At 56.4% G+C, this 20,166-nt stretch overlaps 1 protein-coding gene across 8 annotated transcripts in view; it reads left to right on the top strand.

Moving 5' to 3' along the window:
* The window catches only part of GREB1 (growth regulating estrogen receptor binding 1), a 106,906-nt gene that overhangs the window by 21,713 nt on the left and 65,027 nt on the right, over nt 1-20,166 (top strand). The window contains exon 1 of one of the 8 annotated variants that reach the window (XM_045844535.1): nt 13,753-13,782. The exons of 6 other annotated variants lie outside the window; for them this stretch is intronic. The gene's annotated coding sequence lies outside the window, so the exon portion shown is untranslated. Of the gene's footprint in view, nt 1-13,752; nt 13,783-15,672; nt 15,725-20,166 lie in introns of those variants that run through there. One more of the 8 variants, XM_045844538.1, reaches the window with a different exon arrangement.

Genomic DNA, 20,166 nt, shown 5'->3' with positions numbered 1-20,166 from the left:
AAAGATTTGTTTATTTTTAGAGAGAGGGGAAGAAAGGGAGAAAGAGAGGGAGAGAAACATCAATGTGTGGTTGCCTCTCTCTCGCCCCCAACTGGGGACCTGACCCACAACCCAGGCATGTGCCCTGACTGGGAATCGAACCCAAGACCCTTTGGTTTGAAGGCCAGCACTCAATCCACAGAGCCACACAAGCCAGGGCTAACTTAATTACTTCTTCTATGCAAAGCCCTGTTTCAAGCTCTTTTTTAACCTTATTTCACCCTCGCAACGACCCTTTGAGACAGAGCATGGATTTCCCATTGCTGCTGTAACAAGCCACCACGAACGTCGTCCTCAGACGCACGAGGCCTGTTCTCTCACGGTCCTGGAGGTCAGAGGTTCTGGGCTGGCCTCCGCAGGCTGACCTCCAGGCGTCTGCAGGGTGGTCTTCTTTGCTGGCAGCTCCGGGAGGAGTCCGTTTCCTTGCCCAGTGGGGCTGCCGGCCTAACTCCGCGCAGGCTGCCCGCCGAGGGCCAGTCCCATTTCTAGAAGCTGCTCCGTTTCCTGGCTCCACCGTCCAAGGCAGCAGCTGTTGGCCAACTCCTTCCCACACCTCGAATCTCTGCTCCTCCTCCCCCTCCCCTGCCTCCTCCACTGTCTTATCTCGCTCTCCGACTAGAGAGACGGGTTCCCTTTAAGGACACAGGTGGCCACACTGGACCCACCGGATAATCCAGGATTATCTCCCGATCTCAAAGTCTGTAACCTTAATCTCCCCTGCAAAGTCCCATTGTCCCTGGCAGGTAAGATTCCCAGGGTCCAGGGGCCGGGGTGGGGACATCCTTGTTGGGGGGGCGGGGGGGTTGTTATCCTGCCTGCCACAGGCAGGCACTGTTAATGATCTTTATTTGACAGATGAGGAGACTGGAATGCAGAGAGATTAAGCAACTTTTTCAAGGCCACACAGTTGTGGGGTGGGGGAGGGCCTGTCACCTCCTTCCTCTGTTCGGCAGCTACGCTGAGTGCCGGGTCCATGGTGGGGACCCGACACCGACCCAGTGAGGGATGGCTGGACTCTTCTGAGGAGGGGACTGAGCAGCAGTGAAGGTGAAGAAGGGTTTGGGACGTGGGGAGCCCCTGCAGCTGTGAACGAGAAAGCCCTCTGTGTCCTGGGCAGGCCGGCCCCTGCCTTCCCGATTCACCTGGATTTGTAAACCCGCCCCCCCCGCCCCCGCTGTACACTCAGCCGTTCCACTTCCTCCGTTCACCCTCGGTCCCCTCGCCCGGCCAGGCTTCTCCTTAAAACACAGAGGGTGGACAGCCTCCACTCGCGTCGTCTTCCCGGAACTGTTCTTCCTCCAAGCGGACGCAAACCTGTAAACAAGTCTAACTGGCAGATTTATTTGAGACTGTTGTGAGACGCAAACAACACAGACCGCGTCTCGTCTGCCACTGGGTGCCGCCCGTCTAAGTGTTCCGTGTCACGGGACTTTGAAGACAAGTTGCTGTGTTTGGCCCTGGGTGGCCGCAGCAGGCTCGCTGCGAGAGTGCGTCGGTGGGAGCCTTCCCACCCGTGGGGGCGTCTGGAGTGTGTGCCTTTCCCTGCACAGGGGAAGTGGGCATCTTGTCCGTGACTCGGAGATCTGCAGAGCTCTAGCCATCCTTGGGCCCCCGGGGACATTCCTTTGGCCGGATGCTTGGCAGGGGTGCCCCGGGCGGGATTCCCCGAGTCCTGATGCCAGCTCAAACAGGAAGGACAAGAGGGCCCGGGAGCAGCCCTGGCGGTTTCAGTCTCTGGTCAGTGTCCTTCCCGCTGCTTATGCCGGTGACTCTTGGGGAGCGGCGCTGCTCTGACCGGCCGGCCACAGGAGGCCCTGCCTGCGGCCCTGCCCCAGCGGGCTGTGCTAGGCGGCCTCTGCCTCTCACAGTTTGGGGTCCCGGTCGCCGCTGTCTGGCCCACCTTGTTCGGTCCCAAGTGCCTGGTGCAGCAGGTAGGAGGCTCTCTGAGTGCGCACCTGGGCAGTCTTGTCTTGGGGTTCGCATAGGCTCAGCCCAAGAACGCTCTGCTCAGAAAAGGATAACAATTTGGTGTGTTTGAAGAACTCCCCTGCCCCACAGATGGCATTGCATTTAAATTTGCCGGTGGTAATCTGTATTCCTAACAAATAAATGCCCAGACACAGAGCCCACCCTTTTCTCCTTCCTCTCGGGAGAAGGTGTTCATGGCAGGCCTTTGGGGCGTTATGGGTAAGGCTTGGCGAGGACTCACAAGAGGGAGGAGCGTGTTGTGGGGTCGGTGTGGGTGGGCTGCCTGAGGCCGGCCCGGCCCAGCCAGGACCAGGGGCAGGTCTCACAGCTCGACGGCTTGAGCAGCGCCGACCAGAGGTCACAGCCAGGAGGCTGCTGGCAGGACAGGCAGAGGGGAACGTCTGACTCGGGGGGACAAAGCCATAGCAGGAGCGAGGGACCCGCGGACCTCTCCGTGGGAGGTGGCTCTGACAGGGAGCTCTGGCCCGGCCCAGTGGCCAGGGGTCTGGGGTGAGGGGGCGCCATCCTGCCCATCTCCTCAGGCCAGCGTCCGGCGTCCAAGGAGACACTGCCCAGTAGACCAGACAGGAAGAAAGGTGGGGCGGTGCTAGGCTTGGGATCGTGCGAGATTCGTGTTCGAGTCTCATGTCTGCTTCTCCCTAGTCACGTGTCCCTGGGCCCTGCATTTCCTCTGCTGTTGAGCCCGTGGAACTGCATGAGGACGGAGTGAAGAGACACGCAGAATGCCCGGCACAGGCAGCCTCTGGGGGCGTCCGTGGGCCATCCATCCTTCCCCGGGGGACGAAAAGTCCTCGCAGGATTATAAAATAGCCCTTGGAGACTTCTGCGTCTGCCTCGCAGTGTACCACGTCCTGTCTGAACATCCTCTTCTCCCCAGAAGGTCAGCGTGACCTCGTTGTCTGGGACAGATCTGGTCTGGGTTTGTTTTGGTCTTATCATCGCTTTCCATGCTGTGCTCTCCAAAACACGTCACTCGTCCTGGCACTGGCTGAGCCGGCGCCGGCCTCTGTGCCGCCCAGGGCTAGCAGCTCCGGCCGCCCCCACCCCTCCCCCTGACCGGCGGAGACCTGCTTTTGTTCGGCAGAGCTGGGTGCCAGCCTAAACTCTCAGCTTCCCGGGCCCCCTGGGAGTGTGGGTGGCCCTCAGACCGGGCTCTGGCCAGTGTCTCATAAGCACCGCAGTCTTTCGGGTGGGACTTCTGGGAGGACAACTGCCCGATGACACACGGCCCCTGGTGAAGGGCCATGCCCCTTTGCCCTTGGCCTTTCTCCTCTCGCCTTCCGGTCTGGAATATGGACTCCCCTCGCCCCCTTCCGAGGCAGAAGGAGCTTTGGTCTTAGATGTCAAGGTCAAGATGCCTCCCTGGCTCTGGACTCCTCCCTGCAGGCCTGTTGCATCAGGAGAATGAGCCCCGATGGGGCGGAGCTACTGGCTGGGCTTCTGTGACGGGCGACCAGATACGACCAGGGGTGTGGGAAGTGCTTTCCTGAGCTCACACCCGCACGACTCCGTCCATTTAGATGCGTTAGCGTGGCCTTTGCAAGGGCGCCTTGACCACATCCTCTTTCTTGTGCTGCTTTTCTTCCAGAAGGACATGCTCTGTGGATTCCCTTGGGCTTCTTCCTTAAGGCATATTTGGCCAAGGCCCGGGAGAGTGTGTTCTTACAGAAATTGGACCTTAAGTGGTGAGGGGGAAGCGCTTGCGGGGGACGCAGCCTCCCAGGGACAGACCGGTCCGGACGGGTCCCGCCCGAGATGCAGGCGGGCACCCAGGCTCAGTGCGTAGACTCGGTTCTGATGTCCTCCCCGGATTCCCCTGCCCCTGACTCCGTCTGGCTGTGCACCTTCCCTCCCACTTGACGCTCAGCATCCCCCCTCCTACCATCGCTGGGGTCCTCCTGAGCCCCTCGGGGCTGTGACCCTTTCTCACTCACTGCGTGGGGCTCGGGCCCCTCCGTGTTTAGCTGGCACAGGGACCCAGTGACCGCTCCGGGTGGTGGGCAACGCTTCCCAAGGCTCGTCCCAGCTTTGCACAGAAGGATCAGACGCTGGGCAGGGTTTTATCAAAGCTTTACTTTTATAAATGCCAACTTAGTTTGTCCTGGCCAAAAAGTAAAGTCCATTGAGAGCTTAAGTTCACGCGGATTCATTTCCTCCCTAACCCTAGCGTCATGGATGGTCTTTGGTGTTGCCCTTTACTCTCCATTTTTGCCTCTTCTTTTTCTTTCTTCGTATCTTGTGGCATTTGATGGGATCCCATGGCTCCAGACTTGCCTCCTTTAGGTCACTCGTTCTCTTAATGTGGCAGAATAAGAGAGGGGGCATAATACAGAGGAAAGACCATGAACTTGGGGTTTCGGCAAACCCGCATCAAAATCTTAGCTTTGCTTACTAGCATGTGATCTTGGTACTTCATGTCTATGAGCCTTAGTTTTCTCGTTAGTACGCGATGAATTCCATGAAGATTAAATAAGATATTGTATGTTGAACACTAATTACAGTCTTAGTTTCCGTAGCCACCCACCCACCCCTTCCTCGCTTTTCTTGTTCTTGGGAGAGAGCAATTTCCAGTCCTTTCAACTGGTACTTTCGGTAATGATCTTGACATTTCTCAAGAACGCAGTTTGCTGCTGCCTGGTCTTTGAATTTGAGGTAATATTTACTAACTCCCTCATGTGGAAGGTAAGATTCCTCTCTCTTTCCCATCCGCCCCGTTCTCCCCACACGGATGTGCACCTCCTGCCTGCCATCCTTCCGGCTATTTATAGTTTTTTTTAAAGATTTTATTTATTTATTTTTAGAGAGGGAAGGGAGGGAGAAAGAGAGAGAAAGAGAAACATCAATGTGTGGTTGCTGGGGGCTGTGGCCTACAACCCAGGCACGTGCCCTGACTGGGAATCGAACCTGCGATGCTTTGGTTCGCAGCCCGCGCTCAATCCACTGAGCTACGCCAGCCAGGGCCTATTTATAGTTTTTGATGGCTCCATTCAATGCACACACGATGATGGCCATGTGAACACACCACAGCTGGGCCAGGTATGTACTACTCTTGGTTTTCCTTTTTCCTGCATAGCTTTCCCCCCCTGAGATTAGTAATAACTTTGTTTTTGTATGCATTTATCACTACTAATCTGGTGGTCAGAGCAAAGCGAGGAAGTAGTAAGTGCTAAAGGTATCTTATCGGACAGGGAGAAGCATGACCGTTCTTCGGGAGAAAGGATTCCCCCCACCCCCCCGTCCCTCGTCACCTGCCCTGCACTAATTTCTGTCGTGTAAACGATATCGTGGCACAGTGGATCCATGTGTTAGCAAATGCCGAAGCCAGTTCCGTGTGGCTGTTTCCCACGACGGTGTGGGGAAAAGCCCGGTTGTATTTAATATTCCAGCGCGACTCTGAGAAGGTGACTCCTTGAGGGACCAAGCTGGTGGGGCCGGAGACGTCTCGTGGTGAAACTGGACCCGAGAGTGTGCGTGGGCCCCTGGTGGAGTCGAAGGACGGCCTGTCTCCTGCACGGCCTTTGCTGTGGCTCAGCCTCTCTGGGGAGCGGGGCTCACCCGTGCGGTCAGGAAGCGCTGACAGAGACAGACGGGCGGGGACCGGGCTCTGGAGAGCCCGTAGCCAACAAAACAGATGTGCTCTTGGCCCCGTGGCGCTCGTGGTCCCGTGGGAAGACAGATGTTGCTGTGTGGCTTGTTGGTGCGGTCAGTGTTGTGAAGGCTCGGGAGGGCGGGCCTCCGGTCCTAGTTGTGCAGCGGTTTGACGAAGCCTGCCACTCCGACTGTCCTGCTGATACGCGTTCCCAAAATATTTTAGGGTCGATGCATATCCCCAAGGCCCGTCAACTGCCTTTCCTTGAGACCGTTTGGACCCTTCCGTGTCCATTCTGCATGGATACGCAAACAGCTGTTGCATAAACACACACGTTCTCAGAATCTGTGTTTTTCAGGCTGTAAAGTCAGATTCCGTCAACTGTGAGCTCGCTCAGGGAAACAGTCCCCGGCTGTTCCCCCCGGGAAGGGGCATGGGTCTGAGGAACAGGTCACAAAACCCAGGGCCATTCTTCCGGCAGAGACCAGAAGGATGAAGACTTTCGTAGGGTGGAGGGTTTTCTGTCGTTTTACATCTACCCCAAGTTCACATTTATATCAAAGTTACTTGGCGGAAGGAATCTCTTTCAACTCTGCCCGAAAGATGCAGGAATTTATCCAGTGCAAGCACCCCAGTTGAAAGTAGCAGGGTTCTGTATGTACTTGGAGTGATTGTTCTATTTCTTGCCTTTCAATGATGTAACAGCATCTTATTACAAGGCACGGGTTGGACCTGGGGTAGTGTGGAGTCCCCTTCCGGCTGTGAAACCTACGGTGACAGAATGTTTCTCAAAGCCTTTCCCGAGCTCTGGTCCGTCTGTGTGCATCGAGCGGCCCCAGGTCTGTGTCTCCTGGGAGACACTCTCAGTACCGATACTTTTACAGAATGCATATGTTTGTCGAGTTTCATTTTTTTTTCTCTGCTAGCGTACACATCCTTACCCCAGAAGAATGACCAGGTAGCTTTTCTAGATTGGAAGTCTTCCAGGAATTAGTTTGGATGAAGAATTAGCTCCTGGCCATCTTTTTGCGCCTGGCTTGGGCAATTGTCCACGTTATGAAATGGAGTTCGGTCACTTGTATTGTATTGTATTGCAACAGAGTTCTTACCTTCACAGAATAGCCAGAAGACTATGTTTCTTTTCACCTGGTTTATGTGTTTGTTTCCCGCCATGACCTCGAGAATCCCCACTTGTCAGGGTTCAGAGGGTCTTCCTCCTTTGAAAGCAATGGTAGGAAATTCTAAAAATATTGAAAATAATGAAACGGCCAAATCTGTGTTAGGCATGTGAAGATGGAGGAGTTCCCCTCACCCCTGTCCGAGAAAAAGAAACCCTATAAAACAGACAAAAGAGAAACTAGAATATGCTTTTGGGCAGGGACTAAAACTTTGAAGTAAAAGCGTGGTATTAACATCCACAGAAATTTCCTTTTGGTTTGGGAAGGTGAACTGAAGGGTTGGGTTAGGAATTTATAAAGGGGTGAGAGGGACAGAACTAACGAACATCTGAAAAGATGCTCGCTCACTAGTAAAGAGGGAAATGCAAATTAAAAACACAAGATACCATTTCACACCCACTAGATCAGCAACAATTTGAGTCTGGTGAGACCCTCAACTGGTATGGCCTTTTTGCTGTAGGGGGCACTGTTCATGCAGCCTCCAAGGTGCATGGTGTCCCCCAAGCTGTGTGGCATCCTTGAGACCCGTGTGTGCACCTGGGGACCTACGTGATAACGTCTATACCAGTGCTATTTTTAATAACACGCAGGTTAACAAAAACTAGAAGTAACTCAAGTAGCCATCGGCTATACAGTGGAAACGAAACGGTGGTATATTTACACAGTCACGTGCTGCAGAGAGTGGAAGTGACCCACAGACACGGGCCGGGTCGTGGGGGGATCTCGGGAACATTGCATTGAGCCAAAAAGTAAGTCACAGAGAGATCGTGCAGTGTGAGACCGTTTTAAACATGTAAAACTGGGCAATATGTTGCTTAGGTTGAAACGAATTAAAATTGTTAGGCCTTGACTGGTCGGTGTGGCTCAGCTGGTTGGGCGTCATCCCGTAATCCAGAGAGTTGCCGGTTCGATTCCTGGTCAGGGCACAGGCCTGGGTTGCGGGTTCGGTCCCCCATTGGGGTGTGGACGGAGGGCAGCTGGTCAGTGTTCCTCCCTTACATCCACGTTTCTCTCCCTCTCTTTCTCCCTTCCTTCCCCTCTCTCTAAAATCAAAGAGAAAAAGAAAAAAATTAAGTTAGAGCAGCCTGTCAGAAATGCCAGATTTCTGACACCAAGCTGGACTGAAAGAGCATCTGCATTGCAACAAGACCCCTCCCTCTCGTGGTTCGTATCCTCACTAGAGGTGATCTTCGCCAAATGGGAAAAGTTTAAGTAAATCTTTGTTAAATCGTAGGTTAAAATTAAGTTACATTTAAATTAAGAATGTTGTTCCAGCTGCAGAGAAGAGCAAGGAAATGATAAACATAACATTCAGGATACCAGCGACCTGGGTGTGGGGGTGGGGGCCCAGGAGGCTCCCGGGGGGGGGCGGGTCAGGGAGAGCAGGGTGCTCTTGTTCTTAAACCAGAAGTGGACACACTTCCGGCTGTCCATCGTATCCCGAGTCTTTATAACATATAGATTTCACTCACGTGCTTTCATATGTGCTCAACTTTAATAAGCACAGCTGAAGAAGGAAAGTGGGTCAGAGTGAGCGGTGGACCAGCAATTGCAGGCAAGTTGCCTGGAGGCCAGGGGTGCTCAGCGTTTGGGGAGGAGAGGTCGTCCGGGTCCAGGTCTCTCTTGGGTCCGAGAGGCTGTGTTCCAGGCCGCCCGTCCCAGCCCCTAACTCCGGCGGGCCCTGCAGTCCGCCCCGGAGCAGGGGTGCATAGGCGGTGGGCTGGCATCCACGGGCAGGCGCCCTGGCCGCCTCCCGGCTTCCACACCGGGACGCAGGCCCTCGAGGGGAGACTAGCTCTGGGGACACTCGCTCCCCGTGCTGTCCCCTGAAGGAGCTGTTGAGAGGGAGCTGCCGGCTGCCGAGGAGGTGATCCACCCTGAGCCACGTTCCGTGGCCGGCCTGCCGGAGCGGCAGAGGCGGGGCTCTGGGGCGCTCAGCTGCTCTCGTCGGCGCCGCCGTGGTCACAATCCCCCCTGACAGTTAACCACGTAAATGGCACGAGACCGCTGGCAAAAAAAAATACAGAAAATTAGAAAGAAAAAATAATTGTCTTTAACTCCATTTCCCCACACATTCCCCTGTTAACATCGTAGTGTCTTTCCTTCCAGCCTTTTCCCAATGCACGTAAAAAAGTACGGTTACATTCAGTGCTAAGGACGTGAGTGACAGACAGAACTTTCCGTCCTCAGCTGTACTTTCTCTGCCAACCGTGTTGACCGTCATGCTTTTTGTTACTGGAATGTGTCATATTAAATAGGTGGAAACTATCCTTGCTAATGAGTCCACATGGGCAGGAGTGGAATGGGACACGGACATTTACTTACTCCTGGAGAGTTTAGCAAAGATCCATTCCTTTGGGGTCACGAGTTCTCATTTTTTTCTTATTTCTTGAAACTGAACCTGCTTCTGGGAGTGTTGCTTCATCCATAAACAGTCTCACGGCACTTATTTTGTGCTGGGCCCCGGGGAAACAGATGGGCAAGATGGTTTTCTAGGAGCTCGGCCTTGGGGGTGGGCAAAACATTACGCTCGTGTCTCGTAAAGTAGAAGACGGAGCGATAGTGGCTTCCGTGATCCGTCCTCGCGTCTGAAGGGCAGACCTGATAAGGTCCCTGCTCGGAGCAAAAGCCGTGGCGCCGAGTCCTTATCTTTTCCTATGCCCTTTGTTTTTGTTTTAAGGCTCACCGCAAACTTGAGCAGTGAAAAAAAAAAAAGAAGTGCAGTAACTGGGTCAGCGTGACCCAGAACCAACCAAAATACATCTAATTACTGCAGCCGGCAGCGATGAGTCATGCTTCGGCCAGCTGGCCGTCTTCCCCACAGATGCGTCCGTGCCCCGACTCACGGGGCCGGGGGAGCGTTCGCCCCAGCACGCGTGGGGTCGCGGGAGGACAGGGGTCGGCGCGGGGTCTGCTGGGCTGGGCCCTCCTCAGGGGAGGGGACCTTCCCCTTGGCAGGGCTGTGGCTTGGTCACTGTCATGCGGAGCCCCTGCCATGTGCTGGGCGGTGTGCAAGGGGCTTAGGGTCCTGGTGTCCCTGAAGGCTCCCAGGGACCTTGTGCTCTCAGTTTATCGCCTGCACTTGGCTGAGGACACTGAGGCTCTGGCAGCTGAGTCCCTGGAGTGCCCAGGGGGCCGTGGCCGCCAGCGAGGTTTGAGGGAGCAAACGAAGGGTGGCGTCAGGCTAATGGAAGGGGAGGTGGCAGGAGAGAGCCTGGCTGGTAGGACCCCAAAGCGTTGGTCCCAAAAGTGAGGAGGTTCTGTAGCTCCCAGTTACTCATTTTTTGCAATTTTCAAGCAGCAAATTCACGTAGCAATGGGGGAGGGGAGGGGATTGCAATGTAAATTAATAACACAAGACAGACAAGGGATAGATAGATACCTGGCCGGTGAAGAGATCGGCTTGACTAGTCCTCAAAAAAAAAAAAGGAAAAATACTTATCAGGTATTAGCTACTGTGTTACATACTTTACTACCATATTTTATTTAATCGTCACCAAACCCCTTTACATTAAGCCTGTGACGTGTGTTTATGGTGCAGGAGGCTGGAGCTTGGGGGGTCAGGGGCCCGCCCCCAAGTCCCACAGCCCCCAGGCGGACGCAGGCCGGCATGGTGACCCGGGCACCAGCGACGCAGCTTCCCTGAGACTTGTCTGCTTTCCAGTAAAGAAAAAAAAAAGAAAAAGCCAGGAATGAAGATTTCCTTATATACTTCAATTTTATTCTATATTTGCTGGGGGAAAAAAAAAGAATGACAGATTTCTTTCATGCTAACAAAATCCAACAGCTGACCCCGTCCCAGGGAGAGAGTCCGGCTCGGCCACGGGCAGCGAGAAGGCCGAGCAGGAGCTGAGAATGTGGGTGGGTGGCTGGGGTCACCAGAAATGACGCGCTCGGAGTGACTGGTGTGCACCCCTGGGCCCGCTGGCTTCTTCTGGGTGCTTCACCGGTGTTTGGCACAAGTGCTGTCTCTGCTCCGGTGTCTGGAAGTTAAACCCAAACAAAGACAGGTGTGTTTGGGGAGGTCAGGCGCACTGCTCCACGGAGGCTGGAGCCAGGTTTTGAAGGACGAGCCGGAGCCCAGGCAGAGAGAACCCCCCCATGCACACAGAGAGCCAGAGGTGAGATGGGGCACGGAGCGGGCAGAGGCCGCGAGCACGTGGCAGCTGGTGGCCGGTGGCTGGCAGCCGGCCCGGCACTGATCCCTCAGGTTGGCGAGTAGGGCAGATCGAGAGTGACCTGGAGAACTCTCGGGGAACGTTTTGTAAGATCCAGTGCCTATTTGTTTGGAAATGGTGGTCATCGTGGTCTACCTGTTGGACAGGTAGAGACGTGCCTGCTTTTTAAAGGTCGTCACTTCTGGCCCTTGGGGTCACCAAAAGCCACCACCTCATAGTCTCAAATGCCCGAGTTGCCTGTTGCAGTGGTGGCTGTGTCTGTGTGTGACGTGGACGGGGTTGGGCCGGGGAGAGCAGCCAGGTGGCAGGGAGCAGGAGAGAAGGGTTTGGGCGAGAAGGTGCACTGGCCTGCAGCGTAGGGTTGTGGGGCTGAGTTCAGACGGGAGCCCCACAGTGCAGACGCCCTCGAGCTGACGTCGGGGGAGCTCTCCCCTGTTCCCTTCCCACCACCAGCCTCTTCGGACAGTGACGGGAGAACACAGTGCGACCAGAGCTGCGTACCAGAGACCTAACGCGGACGGACCCTTCTTTCCTGACGTTCTGCTCCTGGTGATGATTGTGTCAGTGCAAAAAGTTAGCAAGTCACAGGAAGAGTTAAAGAAGCATGAATGAGCCCTGGCTGCCATAACTCAGTGGGTTGAGCATGGGCTGCGAACCAAAGTGTCACAGGTTCGATTCCCAGTCAGGGCACATGCCTGGGTTGCAGGCCATGGCCCCCAGGAACTGCACACTGATGTTTCTCTCTCTCTCTCTTTCTCCCTCCCTTCCCTCTCTAAAAATAAATAAATAAAATCTTTAAAAAAAATCTTTAAAAAAAAGCATGAACGAAATCTTGAATTCTTCACTTGGAGGCAACCAGTGTGGACATTTTTTCAATCTCTTTTCGGCACTTTATGAATTTGCTTACAGGTTGAAAGCTTAGTAGTGACAATGTCACTGATATCATGGCCTATGTAGTGAAGACTGTATCTGCGCCACTCACTGGGCTAAGCCTCATCGTACGGATAGGGACTCACGCAGTGCACCCAGCAGCCCTAACACACAGGCCCCTTTATGCCCTGGTTTTCAGACTGGGGAAACCGAGGCACAAGGTGAAGTAAGCTGCTCAAGGTCTGCCGTCCAGTAAGTCGGGACTCAAACCCAAGCCCGGGTCCAGAGTCCGTTCTCTTAAAGACCCTGCTGCTTCCTCTCCCTCCCTCTCTGCTTCCACATCTGTATACAGTAAAACATGTGTCACGTTACCCATGCACATGCGAGTATCTGCGTGTTTTTAGCAGATACCTTTCCATAACAAGGTACAGTCGTTTTCTTGCCGAGTGTCGTATCCTGAGGTCGTCCTCACCATGTAAAAGCTCTTTGCACGCAGAGCTTCCGTGCACGGGGACTCTGGCGGCTGCGTCGGGCGTTGCTTTCCCGGGGGCATTTTGGTGCCTCCAGGCTCCGGCCATTAGGCAGTGCGAGGAGAGGCGGGAGGCTGCAGGCACGCCCAGCAGGCTCACTTCCTCCCCGGCCCCTGGGTCCTCTCCCGCCTGGTGTGTCTCCACAAGTGAGCGGAGCCAGGGCAGGGCGCCCAGGGGTGTCTGGACTCCCCTAGCCTTTCTCTGGCAGAACCACCAGGGGGTACTCCCCTGTCCTTGCTGTGACTGTGTGGTGGCAGGTGGGGTCCCCGGTGGCTCTTTCTGGGGGGACAAGACTCAGCCCAGGAAGGAGTCAACAGGTCTGCGATGGGGGATACTTCCTTCGACTCTTCAGCACCTGGTGCTTTGGGGGCCTAGAAGCAGCTGAGATGGGGGCACCAACAAGAATAATCCAGCTCTTTTTGACTTTTGTCACACAGGGTAGGTGACGCGGACCCCCTGGGTCCCGTCCAAGTCGTCGGTGCAGGCAGGTAAAAGACCCCGGCGGGACGATAAGAATCAAAGTTGAAGGCCTCTGGCACCAATGGAGTGGGCTTCTATTATTTTCTTTCCTTTTCCAGCTCGGGTTTGAGTGGGATCCCTGGACTCGTAAGGGCTAACTGCAGCAGGAACAGGTAGGAAGCTCTGGACCGGCGCTGGCGTGGGCTTGATATGCAGGGTGGCAGAAGTGATTTCAACGACGGCAGGGTAGGAGCGCCATGCACCTGTGACTCTCGGGTGTCTCCCCCGGCGTTCCCGGAGGTGCTTCTCTTAAGGGGCGCGCGCCCCCCTGGGCCGGCGCCACACCTGCGGGGTCTGCAGGCCGGGCTGCCTGTTCCCCGCGGCAAAGCCCTGCTCTCCCCTGCGCCGTTGTTCTCTGCACAGAAGTCCGTGGTTCCATTCCAAGAACAGAACTTCCATGTTGTTTAAAAAGACTCGCTTTAATTGCTGGTGGTTAGACGGACAGATCAGTATGTACCTGCGGGGAGAGCACGGTGACCCAGCAAAACACGGCCGTGCTAAGAAGGCAGAAAACCGTGGCATTTGCCATCTGACCCAGCAGGACCCCGAGGCGGATGGAGCTCAACTGGGAAGGTCTGCTGCTTGGGGTCCCCCCCCACCACCCCCGGTTGTTGTGGCCTCGGGAGCAGATGCTGGCTCAGAAACCTTTTCCTTGGCTGGCGTGGCTGCCTCTGCCTGCCTGGGCAGGGGCCAGGGAGCCCGGGTGTCAGGCCAGCCCAGCGCTTGGCCCCTGCTCGGGGCAGAAGGGCTCCCACGTGATGAGAGGCAGCCTCCGCAAACACGCCCGCCTGGCCGCCCTTGGCTGGCCGGCCTGTGGGCCGCCCGAAAGGACCAGGTGCATCGTGCACTTGACTCCGGGGCAGGACACACCGGCTGCGGGGGGTGGAGAGGTTTGTGGCGACTTTTTGCTTCATTGTAAGGATGGCACGGGCCTGTGTTGGGCGGAATGGTGGCAAAGCATCCACTTTTAGTACGGTGTGGGCGGGGGTGGGGGTTGGGGCAGTAAGCCAAGTGAATCGGCCTCGTGAATGAGGTTTCTTATTCTCTTGTTTGCAGTGGTATGTAAAGGCAGTGGTACTGTAATTATAAAATGATTGGCTAAGGAGATAGACAAAATGCTCTGGATCCTGCCTGGTTGGCTCTGGAGAGAAGTTTTTCAGTAGTTTTTTTTTTTTTTCTTCCCTGCAAATCTTCCCTGGTTTTCTTCCGAAGGTGGGGGTGGGGGGGAGGTGGGGGAGGTGGGGGTGATGGGGGCGATGATGACAGGGCTTTGTAGTTCCATTCCGAGAGCTTGAGGACCCCCGGAGGAAGCGCTGTCTCACGCTCTGTGAACAGATGTCTGGGCGGCGGCGGCAGCTGGCCGCAGGCAGGGCTGGGCCGTCTCGGTTGGAGGGACGACAGATTAGACCTCGGCCTGGCGGCCCTGCCTGCAGAGACACCTGCGGGGTTTATGAGCCCCTGCCGGGAGACCCGGAGGCATCTGCATGAGAAAGCCCTTTCCTGCCCGGAGGGTTGTCAAAGAGTTTACGGGAGACCGTGTCGCAGCCTGAATGCCTTTATGGCCGCATCATATATTCCAGGCCGGCCGCTCCCGGGGTGGGGGGCCAGAGGCCCGCCGTGCTGTCGACGTGACAGTGAGGCCGAAAACGCAGCCCCGAGAGGGCTCTGCCTGTGCGTTCCCTGGAAGTCACCGCGCTTCCGTGCTGGCTGAAGGGACCCTCCGCTTTGCTGCAGGGGTGATGCCGGAGGGCGGGGGGAAAGAACAGGGTTCGGTGGCAGCTCCAGTCTGGGCTGGAGGTCGGGGTGTCCTGGCAGGGCTGGGTCAGGTGTCTTCCTGGGAGGCCCTGAAAGGTGAGCAGGACCCTAGGGGACGCCTGTCTTCTGGAAGAGAGGGAGCCTCCGGTGGGAGGGCCTGGGATGACAGGTGTGCTTTGGGCAGGATTTGGGGGGAAGGCCGGCAGCGGAGCAGAGCGGCCCGGCCCGTGGGCTGCGTGGGGAGGGTCTCTCTCTCCTGCACTTGAACTCCAGCCTCTGACGCGGGAGCCCGCCCTCTCTCTCCTCCGCCGTGGTCACTTCTCCAGGCAAGGGTGAGAGAGATGGAGGAGACAGACGAGTGGGTCCAGACCGAGCGAGGCGTCGCCCCGAGGGGGGCTCAGCCAGGACGGGGTGGCGGGAGGGTCCCAACCCCTCCATGCACTGAGCTCCTCAGCCGCCCCATGGTGCCTTCGTCCTGCACCGCCACGGCGACACCACCGACGTCCTCCTCTTTCTGGAGCCCCACCTCCCTCTCCGGCGCGGGGCAGGGTGGGGAGGTCCCCTTTGGTCACACGTACGGCGGTGTTCTCCAACAGGCCTTCCTCTGGGAGCTAAGCGATGGGTCCTGTACCACCTCCGCCAGCTTCTGGTCCTCTCCTGGCTCCAGGGGGACGAGTCCGGGCCGGCCCCTCGTCCCTGTGCCACCCCGGCTCCCACAGGCCCCCTGTGCTCCTGCGTCCCCAAGGACCTGTCTTCCCAATCACACACTGCGGCGTGCCACCCCAGGGGCACGCCTGGGTGCACCGACCCCTTCTGCCCGGAAGGCCCTTTCTTCCCTTCTGCGGGCGAACTCCTCCTGCCGGACGCGGCTCTTCCCAGGGCCCTGGGAGGTCAACTGGAGGTGGGACCTTCCGAAACTGTCTCTGTTTGAGGCCACCTTCGTGTCTGCGTGGCGTCCGTTTACCTGCTTACCTGCCTTCCTCCATGCCGGCGTCTATTTTACGTCCGCCATCCGCTCCCAGCAGGCCTGGAGTGTTCCTGCTGTGTATCCGGACGAGATGATTTAACCTGTTTAAGGTAAAGCTGTGAATCGGGACGAGGAAAGCTCTCTCTGCTTTCCCCAGAGGAGGCGCAGGACAGGCCAGAGTTGTGGGCTGGTCGCTTAGGACAGACCCAAGCTGCCTGACCTTGGCCCCGAGAGACCCTGAAGGCCCCCAGCTGCGACTTTGCTTCCTGCCAGGGGTGGCCCAGGTGGCAGGATCTGGGGCAGGGGGGCGGTAGTTAGCACTGAGTGTCCAGCCATCCCTTGCCACGTCCACTTTCTACAACATATACACCGTCCTGGGCTCTGTGGGGAAGGAGACATGGGTGGGCTTGGTGGCTGCGCCCAGCAGTTCAAGCCCCCGAAGAGGTGGGAGACACAGACACCCTCTGTGGCCTCGGGGGGAGTAACGCAGAGCCCAGCGGGGTGCCAGCGAGGTGCCGGGCGAGGCGGGGTAGGGGGAAGGAGCAGGAGCCATGAGTTTTCCTGGGGGACAAGCGGAAGGAGCTGAGGCACCGGCAGGCCCGTGGAGCAGCAGGGTGTCCCCGAGGCACGACCGGAAGGACGTGTCTTGTCCCGTGAGGCTCACAGGCAGGGCCCCTCTGGCCTGGCGTGCAGTGGAGGCAGTAGGTGAGTCCAGGAGATGCCCGGGGCCGGGCCGGCGATAGCCAACTGCTATCTGGTCCACTCCTCACGGGAGCCAGGCGTTTGCTCATCTCCACCGGAGTGCGACGACTCACATTCAGTCAGGGTCTCTGGCCAGCGTCTCAAAATGAGAATCACGAGCAAATGAATTGAAATTTTAGAGAGGAAACTAGAATTGAAGGAGGTCTACTATACGTCAGCCGTCCTCTGTATGTTCGTTCCTGGAGCCCTCACTACAGCCCTGGAAGGTGGTCCTTCTTAGCCTTGGTTTACAAGTGAGGCAATGGAAGCACAGAGAGGTTAGGTAACTTGCCCAAGGCCACACAGCTTGAAAGAAACATAGCCGTGAATTAAGCCCCTCCTGGTCTTATTCCTCCACAGATTATGGAGGAAACAGGGTGTTGGGGACTGTCCATGGGTGAGCGGAGACCTGTGTGGGCGCTGGCGGAGGGGGTGCTGGGTCGGAGGGTGAGCACAGGAGGCGGCGGCTGCTTTATCTCGAGGAGCAGAGCGACAGGCGGGTGGCCCCGAAGGGTGCACAGAGCGAGCGGCGTTGTCTCAGGAAGTGTGTGCTGGCTCATTTCGGGAACTCGGTGGCCGCCGTCGACAGATCGGGCTTGGGGTTTAGACAGACCGGCCTCTCGGCGTGACTGATGAAAGAGACAGAGAAGTGACTGCGGGCTCAGATTTTAGCCGGACCCGTCGCTGGGCAGGCTTCCTGTGTCTGTGGGCCTTTTCAGATAAGTGGATTTTCTACCTCTTGAGCAAACCTTTTGGTATTCTAGTCTTACCAAAAGAAAGGAAAGAAGCTGGGGGAGTCACTTCAAGGAGAGGCGGGTGCTAGCATATTTTTCTTTGAATGGGCTGGAGTCTGGTGTCTTCTGCTTTAATCTCCGGGGAAGGGCCCGCTGGGGCTGGGGCTGGGGCTGACAGCGAGGCAACACCAACCAGCCCCAGCCCCCTGCCCCTGCCTGTTTATTTTCCTGCTCGCGCTCCCCCCTCGCTGGCAGATTGGTCTTCAGGCGACATTCTTAGGATGCTCTGGGTTTCTTTGTCCGCCTGGAAATGTCTTTTTAAATGGGCTTTTCATGTACTGAGGCTTCGTTTTCTGGTCAGGGCAGCCCGCCCCCCGCCCCGGCTTGCTTTCAGGGAAAGCACCCTTGAGAAAGGACCTCCAGCCACCCAGTTCCTAACCGAAGTTTCAGCGTGGGCTGCGCCAGTGAACAGCATTCATACAACTGGGGAAAAGGCTCCCTTTGCGGAAGAAGTCAGCAGCGTCGCCGAAAGCAAAGTGTCTCAGACTCAGCGACTTGATGGGGCATTCCAAAACTGCACCCCGGGGGGTGACCCCAGGCCGGTCTCTCCACGCCTCTGTTTCCTCCCGTGTAAAACGAGAGCCACGCGAGTGTGCCCCGGAGCTGTGACGAGGGTGAAATACCATTGCAGATGTCATCCAAGAGCGGCACCCGCCCAAGTGGCCCTGATGACCGGTGGCTGTTCTTTTGATAAATTATCGTATAAAATGTTCTCAGGCTTCACGACGCTAAAGGAAGCAAGAAAGATGGGAACACAGCAGAGGTTTTTAAACTCAAGTCTGTTGGCCTGCCAGAGGAAGATGATCCTTCTGTCACCGGAGCGGTTGGCGCATAGGAGATAACTAAGCAGATGTTTTGCTTATTTTTGAATTCAGACTCCAGTCTTCTCTCTCTCTACGTATGCTTCTTGATTAATAAATTGTATGCGGGGACCACCGTGTATGACACACGTCTTTACATCATGAAGCACCCCCAGAAGAATAATGGAAGCGACTGGATAACGAGGGCAGGACAGACATGCCACATCTTCACCGTCGCGCCCACTTTGGACGGAGGCTGCCGTGTGTGTGTGTGTGTGTGTGTGTGTGTGTGTGTGTGTGTAAGCGCTGCAGTAGGTCCACCGTGTGATGGGGCTCTGTGCACACAGGCAGGAACTCCCAGGATGACCGCAGGGTTGTACGGGCTCCCGGGCCCCAGGAGAACCCTCGCCCTGGGAGGAGGTCGGCTGGCACCTCGGAGCGCCTGCTTAGTTAGTCTCAGACGCCAGCTGCCTGGCACTGTCCCTTAGAGGTTTAGAGCCATGGCTTCCGGCGAAATGGGCCCTGTCTTGTCCAGGGGAAGGGGATGGCAGTGCAGACTGACGACCTTCCCCCGGAGGGCGTCTGCCAGTGTACGCTGCTCAACGCCACTTTGCACGGAAGAGATTCTCTGGAGATGGGCTTTCCGCTGCAGGCCAGGCGCCAGCTGTGCGTCATCAGACAGGCCTCTCTGGGCCTCAGTTTGTTCATCTGTGGGATGGGGATGAAAATCGGGACAGAAATAATACCAGACAGGACAGTCGCTAGGATTAAATGAGATCGTGCCCAGCAGGGTGGCCTTCCTTTGCTCTCGGTGTGTGGTTCACTGTGACCGTCAGCTGCCCAGCTCCTGAGATTCTGTTCGTCCTCCGTTTGTTTTCATGCCTGCATTTCATTTATTTTTAAATGCAACTTTCAGCTTTCAATACATTTAAATACGCATGAGCTATGGAGTCTAGTCTATCCTATCCTATTCTATTCTATTCTAAGCTTTAAGATGAAAAACACCAGTCTCCCAGCCTATTTCCACTCTACTTCTGCTTCCTCCAGGCAACTGGCTTTTAACTCTGGTTGTTTTCTTTTCTGGAATTTACCTCGTTATTTATGGACAATAACCAGGGCTGCGATTCCTTACTTACTCCTGGCTCATCTTTAAATTCTTCCCGTGGAATAGGCGAATGTAGCTTTTTTACCCCCCTTCCCGCCCCAAAGCGCAGCCTCACCCACACACAGTGCCTTCCTGTCCCCGCCCGTCCGGAATGGTCCCCACGAACCCCGGCTGCGCTGGCACTCCGCGCGGACTTGCCCTGTGCCCGCATGAAACCTTCGATTCCCGTACAACCCCATATTTTCCCTGTAGCATGAGTTGTTGCTTGTTTTTTGTTTACTTGAGTTTTCATCCATCTACTGATAATTGACCCCCAAGCTCTGCTCTGGCAGAACCTGTACAGCTCCTTTCAACCACGCGGACCGCCTCCGGTAGCCACGCCTGTCCCTCGTCTTCCTCCTGAGGGGTCGGGCGTGGAAGACGCCTGCCGTTCCCAGGCCAAGTGCACGTGCAGGTGCAGCGGGGGGTCTGGCACAGAGACAGCGTCCGGGGAGAGAGTGCCAGAGCCACCCAGGACGGAGGCCTTTTGCCCTGTGAGGCGTCGGGAGGGTTTAGGCCTCTGTGTTTGACCTTGAGCTAGACTTGTGGCTCTCCATCGGACGGGTGCGGGGTTCTGTGCCTCCACTGCAGCCTGCTCTGCCCTCTGACCCCAAGCCCCCTCCTCACCTGGCCGGTGTCCCGTCTGCACGGTCCAGACTGCTGGTCCAGGGGCCGACCGAAAGGGCCATGCCGCTCCCCAGGATCCTCAGCGCCCCCGATCCTGCTCACCGTGGTTACTCCACGTGATTTCAGGTCAGCAATCCACAGGGAGCGGGGTGCATTTTCTCCGTCGTTTGCTTATAGACACGGAAGCTTCGATGCTTGCTCAGGGTCGTAAAATGAAACGCTCCCCTTTGTTTGAGAACTCTTCCCGTGTTGCCGTTCTCTCGTGTTTGTGCCCTCTCGCCCCCCCCCATCCCCTTCTGCCCCCACCCCCGGCTCCGGCTCTTATCTTTCCATAAGAGTTCCTTCAGGTTACTGATCATCTCCAGGCCTTGAACTTGTCATCCTTATAATGGGCTTCATAATATCCTCGCCCGGCTGGCGTGCATGTGGAGTGGGGGAGCCTGCTC

This window comes from Phyllostomus hastatus, unplaced genomic scaffold, assembly GCF_019186645.2.
Source record: "Phyllostomus hastatus isolate PE091 unplaced genomic scaffold, TTU_PhHast_1.1 phas_contig_402, whole genome shotgun sequence".
Classification (NCBI taxonomy): Eukaryota; Metazoa; Chordata; class Mammalia; order Chiroptera; family Phyllostomidae; genus Phyllostomus; species Phyllostomus hastatus.
Note: the sequence above shows the minus strand (reverse complement) of the source record. Positions and strands in the feature narration are given on the sequence as shown.